This window comes from Athene noctua, chromosome 33 (genome assembly GCF_965140245.1).
Source record: "Athene noctua chromosome 33, bAthNoc1.hap1.1, whole genome shotgun sequence".
Taxonomy (NCBI): domain Eukaryota; kingdom Metazoa; phylum Chordata; class Aves; order Strigiformes; family Strigidae; genus Athene; species Athene noctua.
The window spans coordinates 2,056,429-2,074,019 of NC_134069.1; positions in this window are offsets into that span (position 1 = coordinate 2,056,429).

Consider the following 17,591-nt stretch of genomic DNA (forward strand, 5'->3'; position numbering starts at 1 on the left):
CGTTTTCGGCCGAAAACGTGTACGTTTGCACTTCCCCGCCACAGGGAAGCTGCTAGCCGGGAATTCTCTGCCTGGTTCTACCCGCTGCCCGGAACGCTACGCAGGGCAAAAGCGGTTCTCGTCCTCCGTGCTTGCTTTTTCTCAGAAAGAGCCGTGGTGTGCGTTTTCGCCGGAAAACGCGTTTTCGGCCGAAAACGTGTACGTTTGCACTTCCCCGCCACAGGGAAGCTGCTAGCCGGGAATTCTCTGCCTGGTTCTACCCGCTGCCCGGAACGCTACGCAGGGCAAAAGCGGTTCTCGTCCTCCGTGCTTGCTTTTTCTCAGAAAGAGCCGTGGTGTGCGTTTTCGCCGGAAAACGCGTTTTCGGCCGAAAACGTGTACGTTTGCACTTCCCCGCCACAGGGAAGCTGCTAGCCGGGAATTCTCTGCCTGGTTCTACCCGCTGCCCGGAACGCTACGCAGGGCAAAAGCGGTTCTCGTCCTCCGTGCTTGCTTTTTCTCAGAAAGAGCCGTGGTGTGCGTTTTCGCCGGAAAACGCGTTTTCGGCCGAAAACGTGTACGTTTGCACTTCCCCGCCACAGGGAAGCTGCTAGCCGGGAATTCTCTGCCTGGTTCTACCCGCTGCCCGGAACGCTACGCAGGGCAAAAGCGGTTCTCGTCCTCCGTGCTTGCTTTTTCTCAGAAAGAGCCGTGGTGTGCGTTTTCGCCGGAAAACGCGTTTTCGGCCGAAAACGTGTACGTTTGCACTTCCCCGCCACAGGGAAGCTGCTAGCCGGGAATTCTCTGCCTGGTTCTACCCGCTGCCCGGAACGCTACGCAGGGCAAAAGCGGTTCTCGTCCTCCGTGCTTGCTTTTTCTCAGAAAGAGCCGTGGTGTGCGTTTTCGCCGGAAAACGCGTTTTCGGCCGAAAACGTGTACGTTTGCACTTCCCCGCCACAGGGAAGCTGCTAGCCGGGAATTCTCTGCCTGGTTCTACCCGCTGCCCGGAACGCTACGCAGGGCAAAAGCGGTTCTCGTCCTCCGTGCTTGCTTTTTCTCAGAAAGAGCCGTGGTGTGCGTTTTCGCCGGAAAACGCGTTTTCGGCCGAAAACGTGTACGTTTGCACTTCCCCGCCACAGGGAAGCTGCTAGCCGGGAATTCTCTGCCTGGTTCTACCCGCTGCCCGGAACGCTACGCAGGGCAAAAGCGGTTCTCGTCCTCCGTGCTTGCTTTTTCTCAGAAAGAGCCGTGGTGTGCGTTTTCGCCGGAAAACGCGTTTTCGGCCGAAAACGTGTACGTTTGCACTTCCCCGCCACAGGGAAGCTGCTAGCCGGGAATTCTCTGCCTGGTTCTACCCGCTGCCCGGAACGCTACGCAGGGCAAAAGCGGTTCTCGTCCTCCGTGCTTGCTTTTTCTCAGAAAGAGCCGTGGTGTGCGTTTTCGCCGGAAAACGCGTTTTCGGCCGAAAACGTGTACGTTTGCACTTCCCCGCCACAGGGAAGCTGCTAGCCGGGAATTCTCTGCCTGGTTCTACCCGCTGCCCGGAACGCTACGCAGGGCAAAAGCGGTTCTCGTCCTCCGTGCTTGCTTTTTCTCAGAAAGAGCCGTGGTGTGCGTTTTCGCCGGAAAACGCGTTTTCGGCCGAAAACGTGTACGTTTGCACTTCCCCGCCACAGGGAAGCTGCTAGCCGGGAATTCTCTGCCTGGTTCTACCCGCTGCCCGGAACGCTACGCAGGGCAAAAGCGGTTCTCGTCCTCCGTGCTTGCTTTTTCTCAGAAAGAGCCGTGGTGTGCGTTTTCGCCGGAAAACGCGTTTTCGGCCGAAAACGTGTACGTTTGCACTTCCCCGCCACAGGGAAGCTGCTAGCCGGGAATTCTCTGCCTGGTTCTACCCGCTGCCCGGAACGCTACGCAGGGCAAAAGCGGTTCTCGTCCTCCGTGCTTGCTTTTTCTCAGAAAGAGCCGTGGTGTGCGTTTTCGCCGGAAAACGCGTTTTCGGCCGAAAACGTGTACGTTTGCACTTCCCCGCCACAGGGAAGCTGCTAGCCGGGAATTCTCTGCCTGGTTCTACCCGCTGCCCGGAACGCTACGCAGGGCAAAAGCGGTTCTCGTCCTCCGTGCTTGCTTTTTCTCAGAAAGAGCCGTGGTGTGCGTTTTCGCCGGAAAACGCGTTTTCGGCCGAAAACGTGTACGTTTGCACTTCCCCGCCACAGGGAAGCTGCTAGCCGGGAATTCTCTGCCTGGTTCTACCCGCTGCCCGGAACGCTACGCAGGGCAAAAGCGGTTCTCGTCCTCCGTGCTTGCTTTTTCTCAGAAAGAGCCGTGGTGTGCGTTTTCGCCGGAAAACGCGTTTTCGGCCGAAAACGTGTACGTTTGCACTTCCCCGCCACAGGGAAGCTGCTAGCCGGGAATTCTCTGCCTGGTTCTACCCGCTGCCCGGAACGCTACGCAGGGCAAAAGCGGTTCTCGTCCTCCGTGCTTGCTTTTTCTCAGAAAGAGCCGTGGTGTGCGTTTTCGCCGGAAAACGCGTTTTCGGCCGAAAACGTGTACGTTTGCACTTCCCCGCCACAGGGAAGCTGCTAGCCGGGAATTCTCTGCCTGGTTCTACCCGCTGCCCGGAACGCTACGCAGGGCAAAAGCGGTTCTCGTCCTCCGTGCTTGCTTTTTCTCAGAAAGAGCCGTGGTGTGCGTTTTCGCCGGAAAACGCGTTTTCGGCCGAAAACGTGTACGTTTGCACTTCCCCGCCACAGGGAAGCTGCTAGCCGGGAATTCTCTGCCTGGTTCTACCCGCTGCCCGGAACGCTACGCAGGGCAAAAGCGGTTCTCGTCCTCCGTGCTTGCTTTTTCTCAGAAAGAGCCGTGGTGTGCGTTTTCGCCGGAAAACGCGTTTTCGGCCGAAAACGTGTACGTTTGCACTTCCCCGCCACAGGGAAGCTGCTAGCCGGGAATTCTCTGCCTGGTTCTACCCGCTGCCCGGAACGCTACGCAGGGCAAAAGCGGTTCTCGTCCTCCGTGCTTGCTTTTTCTCAGAAAGAGCCGTGGTGTGCGTTTTCGCCGGAAAACGCGTTTTCGGCCGAAAACGTGTACGTTTGCACTTCCCCGCCACAGGGAAGCTGCTAGCCGGGAATTCTCTGCCTGGTTCTACCCGCTGCCCGGAACGCTACGCAGGGCAAAAGCGGTTCTCGTCCTCCGTGCTTGCTTTTTCTCAGAAAGAGCCGTGGTGTGCGTTTTCGCCGGAAAACGCGTTTTCGGCCGAAAACGTGTACGTTTGCACTTCCCCGCCACAGGGAAGCTGCTAGCCGGGAATTCTCTGCCTGGTTCTACCCGCTGCCCGGAACGCTACGCAGGGCAAAAGCGGTTCTCGTCCTCCGTGCTTGCTTTTTCTCAGAAAGAGCCGTGGTGTGCGTTTTCGCCGGAAAACGCGTTTTCGGCCGAAAACGTGTACGTTTGCACTTCCCCGCCACAGGGAAGCTGCTAGCCGGGAATTCTCTGCCTGGTTCTACCCGCTGCCCGGAACGCTACGCAGGGCAAAAGCGGTTCTCGTCCTCCGTGCTTGCTTTTTCTCAGAAAGAGCCGTGGTGTGCGTTTTCGCCGGAAAACGCGTTTTCGGCCGAAAACGTGTACGTTTGCACTTCCCCGCCACAGGGAAGCTGCTAGCCGGGAATTCTCTGCCTGGTTCTACCCGCTGCCCGGAACGCTACGCAGGGCAAAAGCGGTTCTCGTCCTCCGTGCTTGCTTTTTCTCAGAAAGAGCCGTGGTGTGCGTTTTCGCCGGAAAACGCGTTTTCGGCCGAAAACGTGTACGTTTGCACTTCCCCGCCACAGGGAAGCTGCTAGCCGGGAATTCTCTGCCTGGTTCTACCCGCTGCCCGGAACGCTACGCAGGGCAAAAGCGGTTCTCGTCCTCCGTGCTTGCTTTTTCTCAGAAAGAGCCGTGGTGTGCGTTTTCGCCGGAAAACGCGTTTTCGGCCGAAAACGTGTACGTTTGCACTTCCCCGCCACAGGGAAGCTGCTAGCCGGGAATTCTCTGCCTGGTTCTACCCGCTGCCCGGAACGCTACGCAGGGCAAAAGCGGTTCTCGTCCTCCGTGCTTGCTTTTTCTCAGAAAGAGCCGTGGTGTGCGTTTTCGCCGGAAAACGCGTTTTCGGCCGAAAACGTGTACGTTTGCACTTCCCCGCCACAGGGAAGCTGCTAGCCGGGAATTCTCTGCCTGGTTCTACCCGCTGCCCGGAACGCTACGCAGGGCAAAAGCGGTTCTCGTCCTCCGTGCTTGCTTTTTCTCAGAAAGAGCCGTGGTGTGCGTTTTCGCCGGAAAACGCGTTTTCGGCCGAAAACGTGTACGTTTGCACTTCCCCGCCACAGGGAAGCTGCTAGCCGGGAATTCTCTGCCTGGTTCTACCCGCTGCCCGGAACGCTACGCAGGGCAAAAGCGGTTCTCGTCCTCCGTGCTTGCTTTTTCTCAGAAAGAGCCGTGGTGTGCGTTTTCGCCGGAAAACGCGTTTTCGGCCGAAAACGTGTACGTTTGCACTTCCCCGCCACAGGGAAGCTGCTAGCCGGGAATTCTCTGCCTGGTTCTACCCGCTGCCCGGAACGCTACGCAGGGCAAAAGCGGTTCTCGTCCTCCGTGCTTGCTTTTTCTCAGAAAGAGCCGTGGTGTGCGTTTTCGCCGGAAAACGCGTTTTCGGCCGAAAACGTGTACGTTTGCACTTCCCCGCCACAGGGAAGCTGCTAGCCGGGAATTCTCTGCCTGGTTCTACCCGCTGCCCGGAACGCTACGCAGGGCAAAAGCGGTTCTCGTCCTCCGTGCTTGCTTTTTCTCAGAAAGAGCCGTGGTGTGCGTTTTCGCCGGAAAACGCGTTTTCGGCCGAAAACGTGTACGTTTGCACTTCCCCGCCACAGGGAAGCTGCTAGCCGGGAATTCTCTGCCTGGTTCTACCCGCTGCCCGGAACGCTACGCAGGGCAAAAGCGGTTCTCGTCCTCCGTGCTTGCTTTTTCTCAGAAAGAGCCGTGGTGTGCGTTTTCGCCGGAAAACGCGTTTTCGGCCGAAAACGTGTACGTTTGCACTTCCCCGCCACAGGGAAGCTGCTAGCCGGGAATTCTCTGCCTGGTTCTACCCGCTGCCCGGAACGCTACGCAGGGCAAAAGCGGTTCTCGTCCTCCGTGCTTGCTTTTTCTCAGAAAGAGCCGTGGTGTGCGTTTTCGCCGGAAAACGCGTTTTCGGCCGAAAACGTGTACGTTTGCACTTCCCCGCCACAGGGAAGCTGCTAGCCGGGAATTCTCTGCCTGGTTCTACCCGCTGCCCGGAACGCTACGCAGGGCAAAAGCGGTTCTCGTCCTCCGTGCTTGCTTTTTCTCAGAAAGAGCCGTGGTGTGCGTTTTCGCCGGAAAACGCGTTTTCGGCCGAAAACGTGTACGTTTGCACTTCCCCGCCACAGGGAAGCTGCTAGCCGGGAATTCTCTGCCTGGTTCTACCCGCTGCCCGGAACGCTACGCAGGGCAAAAGCGGTTCTCGTCCTCCGTGCTTGCTTTTTCTCAGAAAGAGCCGTGGTGTGCGTTTTCGCCGGAAAACGCGTTTTCGGCCGAAAACGTGTACGTTTGCACTTCCCCGCCACAGGGAAGCTGCTAGCCGGGAATTCTCTGCCTGGTTCTACCCGCTGCCCGGAACGCTACGCAGGGCAAAAGCGGTTCTCGTCCTCCGTGCTTGCTTTTTCTCAGAAAGAGCCGTGGTGTGCGTTTTCGCCGGAAAACGCGTTTTCGGCCGAAAACGTGTACGTTTGCACTTCCCCGCCACAGGGAAGCTGCTAGCCGGGAATTCTCTGCCTGGTTCTACCCGCTGCCCGGAACGCTACGCAGGGCAAAAGCGGTTCTCGTCCTCCGTGCTTGCTTTTTCTCAGAAAGAGCCGTGGTGTGCGTTTTCGCCGGAAAACGCGTTTTCGGCCGAAAACGTGTACGTTTGCACTTCCCCGCCACAGGGAAGCTGCTAGCCGGGAATTCTCTGCCTGGTTCTACCCGCTGCCCGGAACGCTACGCAGGGCAAAAGCGGTTCTCGTCCTCCGTGCTTGCTTTTTCTCAGAAAGAGCCGTGGTGTGCGTTTTCGCCGGAAAACGCGTTTTCGGCCGAAAACGTCGTACGTTTGCACTTCCCCGCCACAGGGAAGCTGCTAGCCGGGAATTCTCTGCCTGGTTCTACCCGCTGCCCGGAACGCTACGCAGGGCAAAAGCGGTTCTCGTCCTCCGTGCTTGCTTTTTCTCAGAAAGAGCCGTGGTGTGCGTTTTCGCCGGAAAACGCGTTTTCGGCCGAAAACGTGTACGTTTGCACTTCCCCGCCACAGGGAAGCTGCTAGCCGGGAATTCTCTGCCTGGTTCTACCCGCTGCCCGGAACGCTACGCAGGGCAAAAGCGGTTCTCGTCCTCCGTGCTTGCTTTTTCTCAGAAAGAGCCGTGGTGTGCGTTTTCGCCGGAAAACGCGTTTTCGGCCGAAAACGTGTACGTTTGCACTTCCCCGCCACAGGGAAGCTGCTAGCCGGGAATTCTCTGCCTGGTTCTACCCGCTGCCCGGAACGCTACGCAGGGCAAAAGCGGTTCTCGTCCTCCGTGCTTGCTTTTTCTCAGAAAGAGCCGTGGTGTGCGTTTTCGCCGGAAAACGCGTTTTCGGCCGAAAACGTGTACGTTTGCACTTCCCCGCCACAGGGAAGCTGCTAGCCGGGAATTCTCTGCCTGGTTCTACCCGCTGCCCGGAACGCTACGCAGGGCAAAAGCGGTTCTCGTCCTCCGTGCTTGCTTTTTCTCAGAAAGAGCCGTGGTGTGCGTTTTCGCCGGAAAACGCGTTTTCGGCCGAAAACGTGTACGTTTGCACTTCCCCGCCACAGGGAAGCTGCTAGCCGGGAATTCTCTGCCTGGTTCTACCCGCTGCCCGGAACGCTACGCAGGGCAAAAGCGGTTCTCGTCCTCCGTGCTTGCTTTTTCTCAGAAAGAGCCGTGGTGTGCGTTTTCGCCGGAAAACGCGTTTTCGGCCGAAAACGTGTACGTTTGCACTTCCCCGCCACAGGGAAGCTGCTAGCCGGGAATTCTCTGCCTGGTTCTACCCGCTGCCCGGAACGCTACGCAGGGCAAAAGCGGTTCTCGTCCTCCGTGCTTGCTTTTTCTCAGAAAGAGCCGTGGTGTGCGTTTTCGCCGGAAAACGCGTTTTCGGCCGAAAACGTGTACGTTTGCACTTCCCCGCCACAGGGAAGCTGCTAGCCGGGAATTCTCTGCCTGGTTCTACCCGCTGCCCGGAACGCTACGCAGGGCAAAAGCGGTTCTCGTCCTCCGTGCTTGCTTTTTCTCAGAAAGAGCCGTGGTGTGCGTTTTCGCCGGAAAACGCGTTTTCGGCCGAAAACGTGTACGTTTGCACTTCCCCGCCACAGGGAAGCTGCTAGCCGGGAATTCTCTGCCTGGTTCTACCCGCTGCCCGGAACGCTACGCAGGGCAAAAGCGGTTCTCGTCCTCCGTGCTTGCTTTTTCTCAGAAAGAGCCGTGGTGTGCGTTTTCGCCGGAAAACGCGTTTTCGGCCGAAAACGTGTACGTTTGCACTTCCCCGCCACAGGGAAGCTGCTAGCCGGGAATTCTCTGCCTGGTTCTACCCGCTGCCCGGAACGCTACGCAGGGCAAAAGCGGTTCTCGTCCTCCGTGCTTGCTTTTTCTCAGAAAGAGCCGTGGTGTGCGTTTTCGCCGGAAAACGCGTTTTCGGCCGAAAACGTGTACGTTTGCACTTCCCCGCCACAGGGAAGCTGCTAGCCGGGAATTCTCTGCCTGGTTCTACCCGCTGCCCGGAACGCTACGCAGGGCAAAAGCGGTTCTCGTCCTCCGTGCTTGCTTTTTCTCAGAAAGAGCCGTGGTGTGCGTTTTCGCCGGAAAACGCGTTTTCGGCCGAAAACGTGTACGTTTGCACTTCCCCGCCACAGGGAAGCTGCTAGCCGGGAATTCTCTGCCTGGTTCTACCCGCTGCCCGGAACGCTACGCAGGGCAAAAGCGGTTCTCGTCCTCCGTGCTTGCTTTTTCTCAGAAAGAGCCGTGGTGTGCGTTTTCGCCGGAAAACGCGTTTTCGGCCGAAAACGTGTACGTTTGCACTTCCCCGCCACAGGGAAGCTGCTAGCCGGGAATTCTCTGCCTGGTTCTACCCGCTGCCCGGAACGCTACGCAGGGCAAAAGCGGTTCTCGTCCTCCGTGCTTGCTTTTTCTCAGAAAGAGCCGTGGTGTGCGTTTTCGCCGGAAAACGCGTTTTCGGCCGAAAACGTGTACGTTTGCACTTCCCCGCCACAGGGAAGCTGCTAGCCGGGAATTCTCTGCCTGGTTCTACCCGCTGCCCGGAACGCTACGCAGGGCAAAAGCGGTTCTCGTCCTCCGTGCTTGCTTTTTCTCAGAAAGAGCCGTGGTGTGCGTTTTCGCCGGAAAACGCGTTTTCGGCCGAAAACGTGTACGTTTGCACTTCCCCGCCACAGGGAAGCTGCTAGCCGGGAATTCTCTGCCTGGTTCTACCCGCTGCCCGGAACGCTACGCAGGGCAAAAGCGGTTCTCGTCCTCCGTGCTTGCTTTTTCTCAGAAAGAGCCGTGGTGTGCGTTTTCGCCGGAAAACGCGTTTTCGGCCGAAAACGTGTACGTTTGCACTTCCCCGCCACAGGGAAGCTGCTAGCCGGGAATTCTCTGCCTGGTTCTACCCGCTGCCCGGAACGCTACGCAGGGCAAAAGCGGTTCTCGTCCTCCGTGCTTGCTTTTTCTCAGAAAGAGCCGTGGTGTGCGTTTTCGCCGGAAAACGCGTTTTCGGCCGAAAACGTGTACGTTTGCACTTCCCCGCCACAGGGAAGCTGCTAGCCGGGAATTCTCTGCCTGGTTCTACCCGCTGCCCGGAACGCTACGCAGGGCAAAAGCGGTTCTCGTCCTCCGTGCTTGCTTTTTCTCAGAAAGAGCCGTGGTGTGCGTTTTCGCCGGAAAACGCGTTTTCGGCCGAAAACGTGTACGTTTGCACTTCCCCGCCACAGGGAAGCTGCTAGCCGGGAATTCTCTGCCTGGTTCTACCCGCTGCCCGGAACGCTACGCAGGGCAAAAGCGGTTCTCGTCCTCCGTGCTTGCTTTTTCTCAGAAAGAGCCGTGGTGTGCGTTTTCGCCGGAAAACGCGTTTTCGGCCGAAAACGTGTACGTTTGCACTTCCCCGCCACAGGGAAGCTGCTAGCCGGGAATTCTCTGCCTGGTTCTACCCGCTGCCCGGAACGCTACGCAGGGCAAAAGCGGTTCTCGTCCTCCGTGCTTGCTTTTTCTCAGAAAGAGCCGTGGTGTGCGTTTTCGCCGGAAAACGCGTTTTCGGCCGAAAACGTGTACGTTTGCACTTCCCCGCCACAGGGAAGCTGCTAGCCGGGAATTCTCTGCCTGGTTCTACCCGCTGCCCGGAACGCTACGCAGGGCAAAAGCGGTTCTCGTCCTCCGTGCTTGCTTTTTCTCAGAAAGAGCCGTGGTGTGCGTTTTCGCCGGAAAACGCGTTTTCGGCCGAAAACGTGTACGTTTGCACTTCCCCGCCACAGGGAAGCTGCTAGCCGGGAATTCTCTGCCTGGTTCTACCCGCTGCCCGGAACGCTACGCAGGGCAAAAGCGGTTCTCGTCCTCCGTGCTTGCTTTTTCTCAGAAAGAGCCGTGGTGTGCGTTTTCGCCGGAAAACGCGTTTTCGGCCGAAAACGTGTACGTTTGCACTTCCCCGCCACAGGGAAGCTGCTAGCCGGGAATTCTCTGCCTGGTTCTACCCGCTGCCCGGAACGCTACGCAGGGCAAAAGCGGTTCTCGTCCTCCGTGCTTGCTTTTTCTCAGAAAGAGCCGTGGTGTGCGTTTTCGCCGGAAAACGCGTTTTCGGCCGAAAACGTGTACGTTTGCACTTCCCCGCCACAGGGAAGCTGCTAGCCGGGAATTCTCTGCCTGGTTCTACCCGCTGCCCGGAACGCTACGCAGGGCAAAAGCGGTTCTCGTCCTCCGTGCTTGCTTTTTCTCAGAAAGAGCCGTGGTGTGCGTTTTCGCCGGAAAACGCGTTTTCGGCCGAAAACGTGTACGTTTGCACTTCCCCGCCACAGGGAAGCTGCTAGCCGGGAATTCTCTGCCTGGTTCTACCCGCTGCCCGGAACGCTACGCAGGGCAAAAGCGGTTCTCGTCCTCCGTGCTTGCTTTTTCTCAGAAAGAGCCGTGGTGTGCGTTTTCGCCGGAAAACGCGTTTTCGGCCGAAAACGTGTACGTTTGCACTTCCCCGCCACAGGGAAGCTGCTAGCCGGGAATTCTCTGCCTGGTTCTACCCGCTGCCCGGAACGCTACGCAGGGCAAAAGCGGTTCTCGTCCTCCGTGCTTGCTTTTTCTCAGAAAGAGCCGTGGTGTGCGTTTTCGCCGGAAAACGCGTTTTCGGCCGAAAACGTGTACGTTTGCACTTCCCCGCCACAGGGAAGCTGCTAGCCGGGAATTCTCTGCCTGGTTCTACCCGCTGCCCGGAACGCTACGCAGGGCAAAAGCGGTTCTCGTCCTCCGTGCTTGCTTTTTCTCAGAAAGAGCCGTGGTGTGCGTTTTCGCCGGAAAACGCGTTTTCGGCCGAAAACGTGTACGTTTGCACTTCCCCGCCACAGGGAAGCTGCTAGCCGGGAATTCTCTGCCTGGTTCTACCCGCTGCCCGGAACGCTACGCAGGGCAAAAGCGGTTCTCGTCCTCCGTGCTTGCTTTTTCTCAGAAAGAGCCGTGGTGTGCGTTTTCGCCGGAAAACGCGTTTTCGGCCGAAAACGTGTACGTTTGCACTTCCCCGCCACAGGGAAGCTGCTAGCCGGGAATTCTCTGCCTGGTTCTACCCGCTGCCCGGAACGCTACGCAGGGCAAAAGCGGTTCTCGTCCTCCGTGCTTGCTTTTTCTCAGAAAGAGCCGTGGTGTGCGTTTTCGCCGGAAAACGCGTTTTCGGCCGAAAACGTGTACGTTTGCACTTCCCCGCCACAGGGAAGCTGCTAGCCGGGAATTCTCTGCCTGGTTCTACCCGCTGCCCGGAACGCTACGCAGGGCAAAAGCGGTTCTCGTCCTCCGTGCTTGCTTTTTCTCAGAAAGAGCCGTGGTGTGCGTTTTCGCCGGAAAACGCGTTTTCGGCCGAAAACGTGTACGTTTGCACTTCCCCGCCACAGGGAAGCTGCTAGCCGGGAATTCTCTGCCTGGTTCTACCCGCTGCCCGGAACGCTACGCAGGGCAAAAGCGGTTCTCGTCCTCCGTGCTTGCTTTTTCTCAGAAAGAGCCGTGGTGTGCGTTTTCGCCGGAAAACGCGTTTTCGGCCGAAAACGTGTACGTTTGCACTTCCCCGCCACAGGGAAGCTGCTAGCCGGGAATTCTCTGCCTGGTTCTACCCGCTGCCCGGAACGCTACGCAGGGCAAAAGCGGTTCTCGTCCTCCGTGCTTGCTTTTTCTCAGAAAGAGCCGTGGTGTGCGTTTTCGCCGGAAAACGCGTTTTCGGCCGAAAACGTGTACGTTTGCACTTCCCCGCCACAGGGAAGCTGCTAGCCGGGAATTCTCTGCCTGGTTCTACCCGCTGCCCGGAACGCTACGCAGGGCAAAAGCGGTTCTCGTCCTCCGTGCTTGCTTTTTCTCAGAAAGAGCCGTGGTGTGCGTTTTCGCCGGAAAACGCGTTTTCGGCCGAAAACGTGTACGTTTGCACTTCCCCGCCACAGGGAAGCTGCTAGCCGGGAATTCTCTGCCTGGTTCTACCCGCTGCCCGGAACGCTACGCAGGGCAAAAGCGGTTCTCGTCCTCCGTGCTTGCTTTTTCTCAGAAAGAGCCGTGGTGTGCGTTTTCGCCGGAAAACGCGTTTTCGGCCGAAAACGTGTACGTTTGCACTTCCCCGCCACAGGGAAGCTGCTAGCCGGGAATTCTCTGCCTGGTTCTACCCGCTGCCCGGAACGCTACGCAGGGCAAAAGCGGTTCTCGTCCTCCGTGCTTGCTTTTTCTCAGAAAGAGCCGTGGTGTGCGTTTTCGCCGGAAAACGCGTTTTCGGCCGAAAACGTGTACGTTTGCACTTCCCCGCCACAGGGAAGCTGCTAGCCGGGAATTCTCTGCCTGGTTCTACCCGCTGCCCGGAACGCTACGCAGGGCAAAAGCGGTTCTCGTCCTCCGTGCTTGCTTTTTCTCAGAAAGAGCCGTGGTGTGCGTTTTCGCCGGAAAACGCGTTTTCGGCCGAAAACGTGTACGTTTGCACTTCCCCGCCACAGGGAAGCTGCTAGCCGGGAATTCTCTGCCTGGTTCTACCCGCTGCCCGGAACGCTACGCAGGGCAAAAGCGGTTCTCGTCCTCCGTGCTTGCTTTTTCTCAGAAAGAGCCGTGGTGTGCGTTTTCGCCGGAAAACGCGTTTTCGGCCGAAAACGTGTACGTTTGCACTTCCCCGCCACAGGGAAGCTGCTAGCCGGGAATTCTCTGCCTGGTTCTACCCGCTGCCCGGAACGCTACGCAGGGCAAAAGCGGTTCTCGTCCTCCGTGCTTGCTTTTTCTCAGAAAGAGCCGTGGTGTGCGTTTTCGCCGGAAAACGCGTTTTCGGCCGAAAACGTGTACGTTTGCACTTCCCCGCCACAGGGAAGCTGCTAGCCGGGAATTCTCTGCCTGGTTCTACCCGCTGCCCGGAACGCTACGCAGGGCAAAAGCGGTTCTCGTCCTCCGTGCTTGCTTTTTCTCAGAAAGAGCCGTGGTGTGCGTTTTCGCCGGAAAACGCGTTTTCGGCCGAAAACGTGTACGTTTGCACTTCCCCGCCACAGGGAAGCTGCTAGCCGGGAATTCTCTGCCTGGTTCTACCCGCTGCCCGGAACGCTACGCAGGGCAAAAGCGGTTCTCGTCCTCCGTGCTTGCTTTTTCTCAGAAAGAGCCGTGGTGTGCGTTTTCGCCGGAAAACGCGTTTTCGGCCGAAAACGTGTACGTTTGCACTTCCCCGCCACAGGGAAGCTGCTAGCCGGGAATTCTCTGCCTGGTTCTACCCGCTGCCCGGAACGCTACGCAGGGCAAAAGCGGTTCTCGTCCTCCGTGCTTGCTTTTTCTCAGAAAGAGCCGTGGTGTGCGTTTTCGCCGGAAAACGCGTTTTCGGCCGAAAACGTGTACGTTTGCACTTCCCCGCCACAGGGAAGCTGCTAGCCGGGAATTCTCTGCCTGGTTCTACCCGCTGCCCGGAACGCTACGCAGGGCAAAAGCGGTTCTCGTCCTCCGTGCTTGCTTTTTCTCAGAAAGAGCCGTGGTGTGCGTTTTCGCCGGAAAACGCGTTTTCGGCCGAAAACGTGTACGTTTGCACTTCCCCGCCACAGGGAAGCTGCTAGCCGGGAATTCTCTGCCTGGTTCTACCCGCTGCCCGGAACGCTACGCAGGGCAAAAGCGGTTCTCGTCCTCCGTGCTTGCTTTTTCTCAGAAAGAGCCGTGGTGTGCGTTTTCGCCGGAAAACGCGTTTTCGGCCGAAAACGTGTACGTTTGCACTTCCCCGCCACAGGGAAGCTGCTAGCCGGGAATTCTCTGCCTGGTTCTACCCGCTGCCCGGAACGCTACGCAGGGCAAAAGCGGTTCTCGTCCTCCGTGCTTGCTTTTTCTCAGAAAGAGCCGTGGTGTGCGTTTTCGCCGGAAAACGCGTTTTCGGCCGAAAACGTGTACGTTTGCACTTCCCCGCCACAGGGAAGCTGCTAGCCGGGAATTCTCTGCCTGGTTCTACCCGCTGCCCGGAACGCTACGCAGGGCAAAAGCGGTTCTCGTCCTCCGTGCTTGCTTTTTCTCAGAAAGAGCCGTGGTGTGCGTTTTCGCCGGAAAACGCGTTTTCGGCCGAAAACGTGTACGTTTGCACTTCCCCGCCACAGGGAAGCTGCTAGCCGGGAATTCTCTGCCTGGTTCTACCCGCTGCCCGGAACGCTACGCAGGGCAAAAGCGGTTCTCGTCCTCCGTGCTTGCTTTTTCTCAGAAAGAGCCGTGGTGTGCGTTTTCGCCGGAAAACGCGTTTTCGGCCGAAAACGTGTACGTTTGCACTTCCCCGCCACAGGGAAGCTGCTAGCCGGGAATTCTCTGCCTGGTTCTACCCGCTGCCCGGAACGCTACGCAGGGCAAAAGCGGTTCTCGTCCTCCGTGCTTGCTTTTTCTCAGAAAGAGCCGTGGTGTGCGTTTTCGCCGGAAAACGCGTTTTCGGCCGAAAACGTGTACGTTTGCACTTCCCCGCCACAGGGAAGCTGCTAGCCGGGAATTCTCTGCCTGGTTCTACCCGCTGCCCGGAACGCTACGCAGGGCAAAAGCGGTTCTCGTCCTCCGTGCTTGCTTTTTCTCAGAAAGAGCCGTGGTGTGCGTTTTCGCCGGAAAACGCGTTTTCGGCCGAAAACGTGTACGTTTGCACTTCCCCGCCACAGGGAAGCTGCTAGCCGGGAATTCTCTGCCTGGTTCTACCCGCTGCCCGGAACGCTACGCAGGGCAAAAGCGGTTCTCGTCCTCCGTGCTTGCTTTTTCTCAGAAAGAGCCGTGGTGTGCGTTTTCGCCGGAAAACGCGTTTTCGGCCGAAAACGTGTACGTTTGCACTTCCCCGCCACAGGGAAGCTGCTAGCCGGGAATTCTCTGCCTGGTTCTACCCGCTGCCCGGAACGCTACGCAGGGCAAAAGCGGTTCTCGTCCTCCGTGCTTGCTTTTTCTCAGAAAGAGCCGTGGTGTGCGTTTTCGCCGGAAAACGCGTTTTCGGCCGAAAACGTGTACGTTTGCACTTCCCCGCCACAGGGAAGCTGCTAGCCGGGAATTCTCTGCCTGGTTCTACCCGCTGCCCGGAACGCTACGCAGGGCAAAAGCGGTTCTCGTCCTCCGTGCTTGCTTTTTCTCAGAAAGAGCCGTGGTGTGCGTTTTCGCCGGAAAACGCGTTTTCGGCCGAAAACGTGTACGTTTGCACTTCCCCGCCACAGGGAAGCTGCTAGCCGGGAATTCTCTGCCTGGTTCTACCCGCTGCCCGGAACGCTACGCAGGGCAAAAGCGGTTCTCGTCCTCCGTGCTTGCTTTTTCTCAGAAAGAGCCGTGGTGTGCGTTTTCGCCGGAAAACGCGTTTTCGGCCGAAAACGTGTACGTTTGCACTTCCCCGCCACAGGGAAGCTGCTAGCCGGGAATTCTCTGCCTGGTTCTACCCGCTGCCCGGAACGCTACGCAGGGCAAAAGCGGTTCTCGTCCTCCGTGCTTGCTTTTTCTCAGAAAGAGCCGTGGTGTGCGTTTTCGCCGGAAAACGCGTTTTCGGCCGAAAACGTGTACGTTTGCACTTCCCCGCCACAGGGAAGCTGCTAGCCGGGAATTCTCTGCCTGGTTCTACCCGCTGCCCGGAACGCTACGCAGGGCAAAAGCGGTTCTCGTCCTCCGTGCTTGCTTTTTCTCAGAAAGAGCCGTGGTGTGCGTTTTCGCCGGAAAACGCGTTTTCGGCCGAAAACGTGTACGTTTGCACTTCCCCGCCACAGGGAAGCTGCTAGCCGGGAATTCTCTGCCTGGTTCTACCCGCTGCCCGGAACGCTACGCAGGGCAAAAGCGGTTCTCGTCCTCCGTGCTTGCTTTTTCTCAGAAAGAGCCGTGGTGTGCGTTTTCGCCGGAAAACGCGTTTTCGGCCGAAAACGTGTACGTTTGCACTTCCCCGCCACAGGGAAGCTGCTAGCCGGGAATTCTCTGCCTGGTTCTACCCGCTGCCCGGAACGCTACGCAGGGCAAAAGCGGTTCTCGTCCTCCGTGCTTGCTTTTTCTCAGAAAGAGCCGTGGTGTGCGTTTTCGCCGGAAAACGCGTTTTCGGCCGAAAACGTGTACGTTTGCACTTCCCCGCCACAGGGAAGCTGCTAGCCGGGAATTCTCTGCCTGGTTCTACCCGCTGCCCGGAACGCTACGCAGGGCAAAAGCGGTTCTCGTCCTCCGTGCTTGCTTTTTCTCAGAAAGAGCCGTGGTGTGCGTTTTCGCCGGAAAACGCGTTTTCGGCCGAAAACGTGTACGTTTGCACTTCCCCGCCACAGGGAAGCTGCTAGCCGGGAATTCTCTGCCTGGTTCTACCCGCTGCCCGGAACGCTACGCAGGGCAAAAGCGGTTCTCGTCCTCCGTGCTTGCTTTTTCTCAGAAAGAGCCGTGGTGTGCGTTTTCGCCGGAAAACGCGTTTTCGGCCGAAAACGTGTACGTTTGCACTTCCCCGCCACAGGGAAGCTGCTAGCCGGGAATTCTCTGCCTGGTTCTACCCGCTGCCCGGAACGCTACGCAGGGCAAAAGCGGTTCTCGTCCTCCGTGCTTGCTTTTTCTCAGAAAGAGCCGTGGTGTGCGTTTTCGCCGGAAAACGCGTTTTCGGCCGAAAACGTGTACGTTTGCACTTCCCCGCCACAGGGAAGCTGCTAGCCGGGAATTCTCTGCCTGGTTCTACCCGCTGCCCGGAACGCTACGCAGGGCAAAAGCGGTTCTCGTCCTCCGTGCTTGCTTTTTCTCAGAAAGAGCCGTGGTGTGCGTTTTCGCCGGAAAACGCGTTTTCGGCCGAAAACGTGTACGTTTGCACTTCCCCGCCACAGGGAAGCTGCTAGCCGGGAATTCTCTGCCTGGTTCTACCCGCTGCCCGGAACGCTACGCAGGGCAAAAGCGGTTCTCGTCCTCCGTGCTTGCTTTTTCTCAGAAAGAGCCGTGGTGTGCGTTTTCGCCGGAAAACGCGTTTTCGGCCGAAAACGTGTACGTTTGCACTTCCCCGCCACAGGGAAGCTGCTAGCCGGGAATTCTCTGCCTGGTTCTACCCGCTGCCCGGAACGCTACGCAGGGCAAAAGCGGTTCTCGTCCTCCGTGCTTGCTTTTTCTCAGAAAGAGCCGTGGTGTGCGTTTTCGCCGGAAAACGCGTTTTCGGCCGAAAACGTGTACGTTTGCACTTCCCCGCCACAGGGAAGCTGCTAGCCGGGAATTCTCTGCCTGGTTCTACCCGCTGCCCGGAACGCTACGCAGGGCAAAAGCGGTTCTCGTCCTCCGTGCTTGCTTTTTCTCAGAAAGAGCCGTGGTGTGCGTTTTCGCCGGAAAACGCGTTTTCGGCCGAAAACGTGTACGTTTGCACTTCCCCGCCACAGGGAAGCTGCTAGCCGGGAATTCTCTGCCTGGTTCTACCCGCTGCCCGGAACGCTACGCAGGGCAAAAGCGGTTCTCGTCCTCCGTGCTTGCTTTTTCTCAGAAAGAGCCGTGGTGTGCGTTTTCGCCGGAAAACGCGTTTTCGGCCGAAAACGTGTACGTTTGCACTTCCCCGCCACAGGGAAGCTGCTAGCCGGGAATTCTCTGCCTGGTTCTACCCGCTGCCCGGAACGCTACGCAGGGCAAAAGCGGTTCTCGTCCTCCGTGCTTGCTTTTTCTCAGAAAGAGCCGTGGTGTGCGTTTTCGCCGGAAAACGCGTTTTCGGCCGAAAACGTGTACGTTTGCACTTCCCCGCCACAGGGAAGCTGCTAGCCGGGAATTCTCTGCCTGGTTCTACCCGCTGCCCGGAACGCTACGCAGGGCAAAAGCGGTTCTCGTCCTCCGTGCTTGCTTTTTCTCAGAAAGAGCCGTGGTGTGCGTTTTCGCCGGAAAACGCGTTTTCGGCCGAAAACGTGTACGTTTGCACTTCCCCGCCACAGGGAA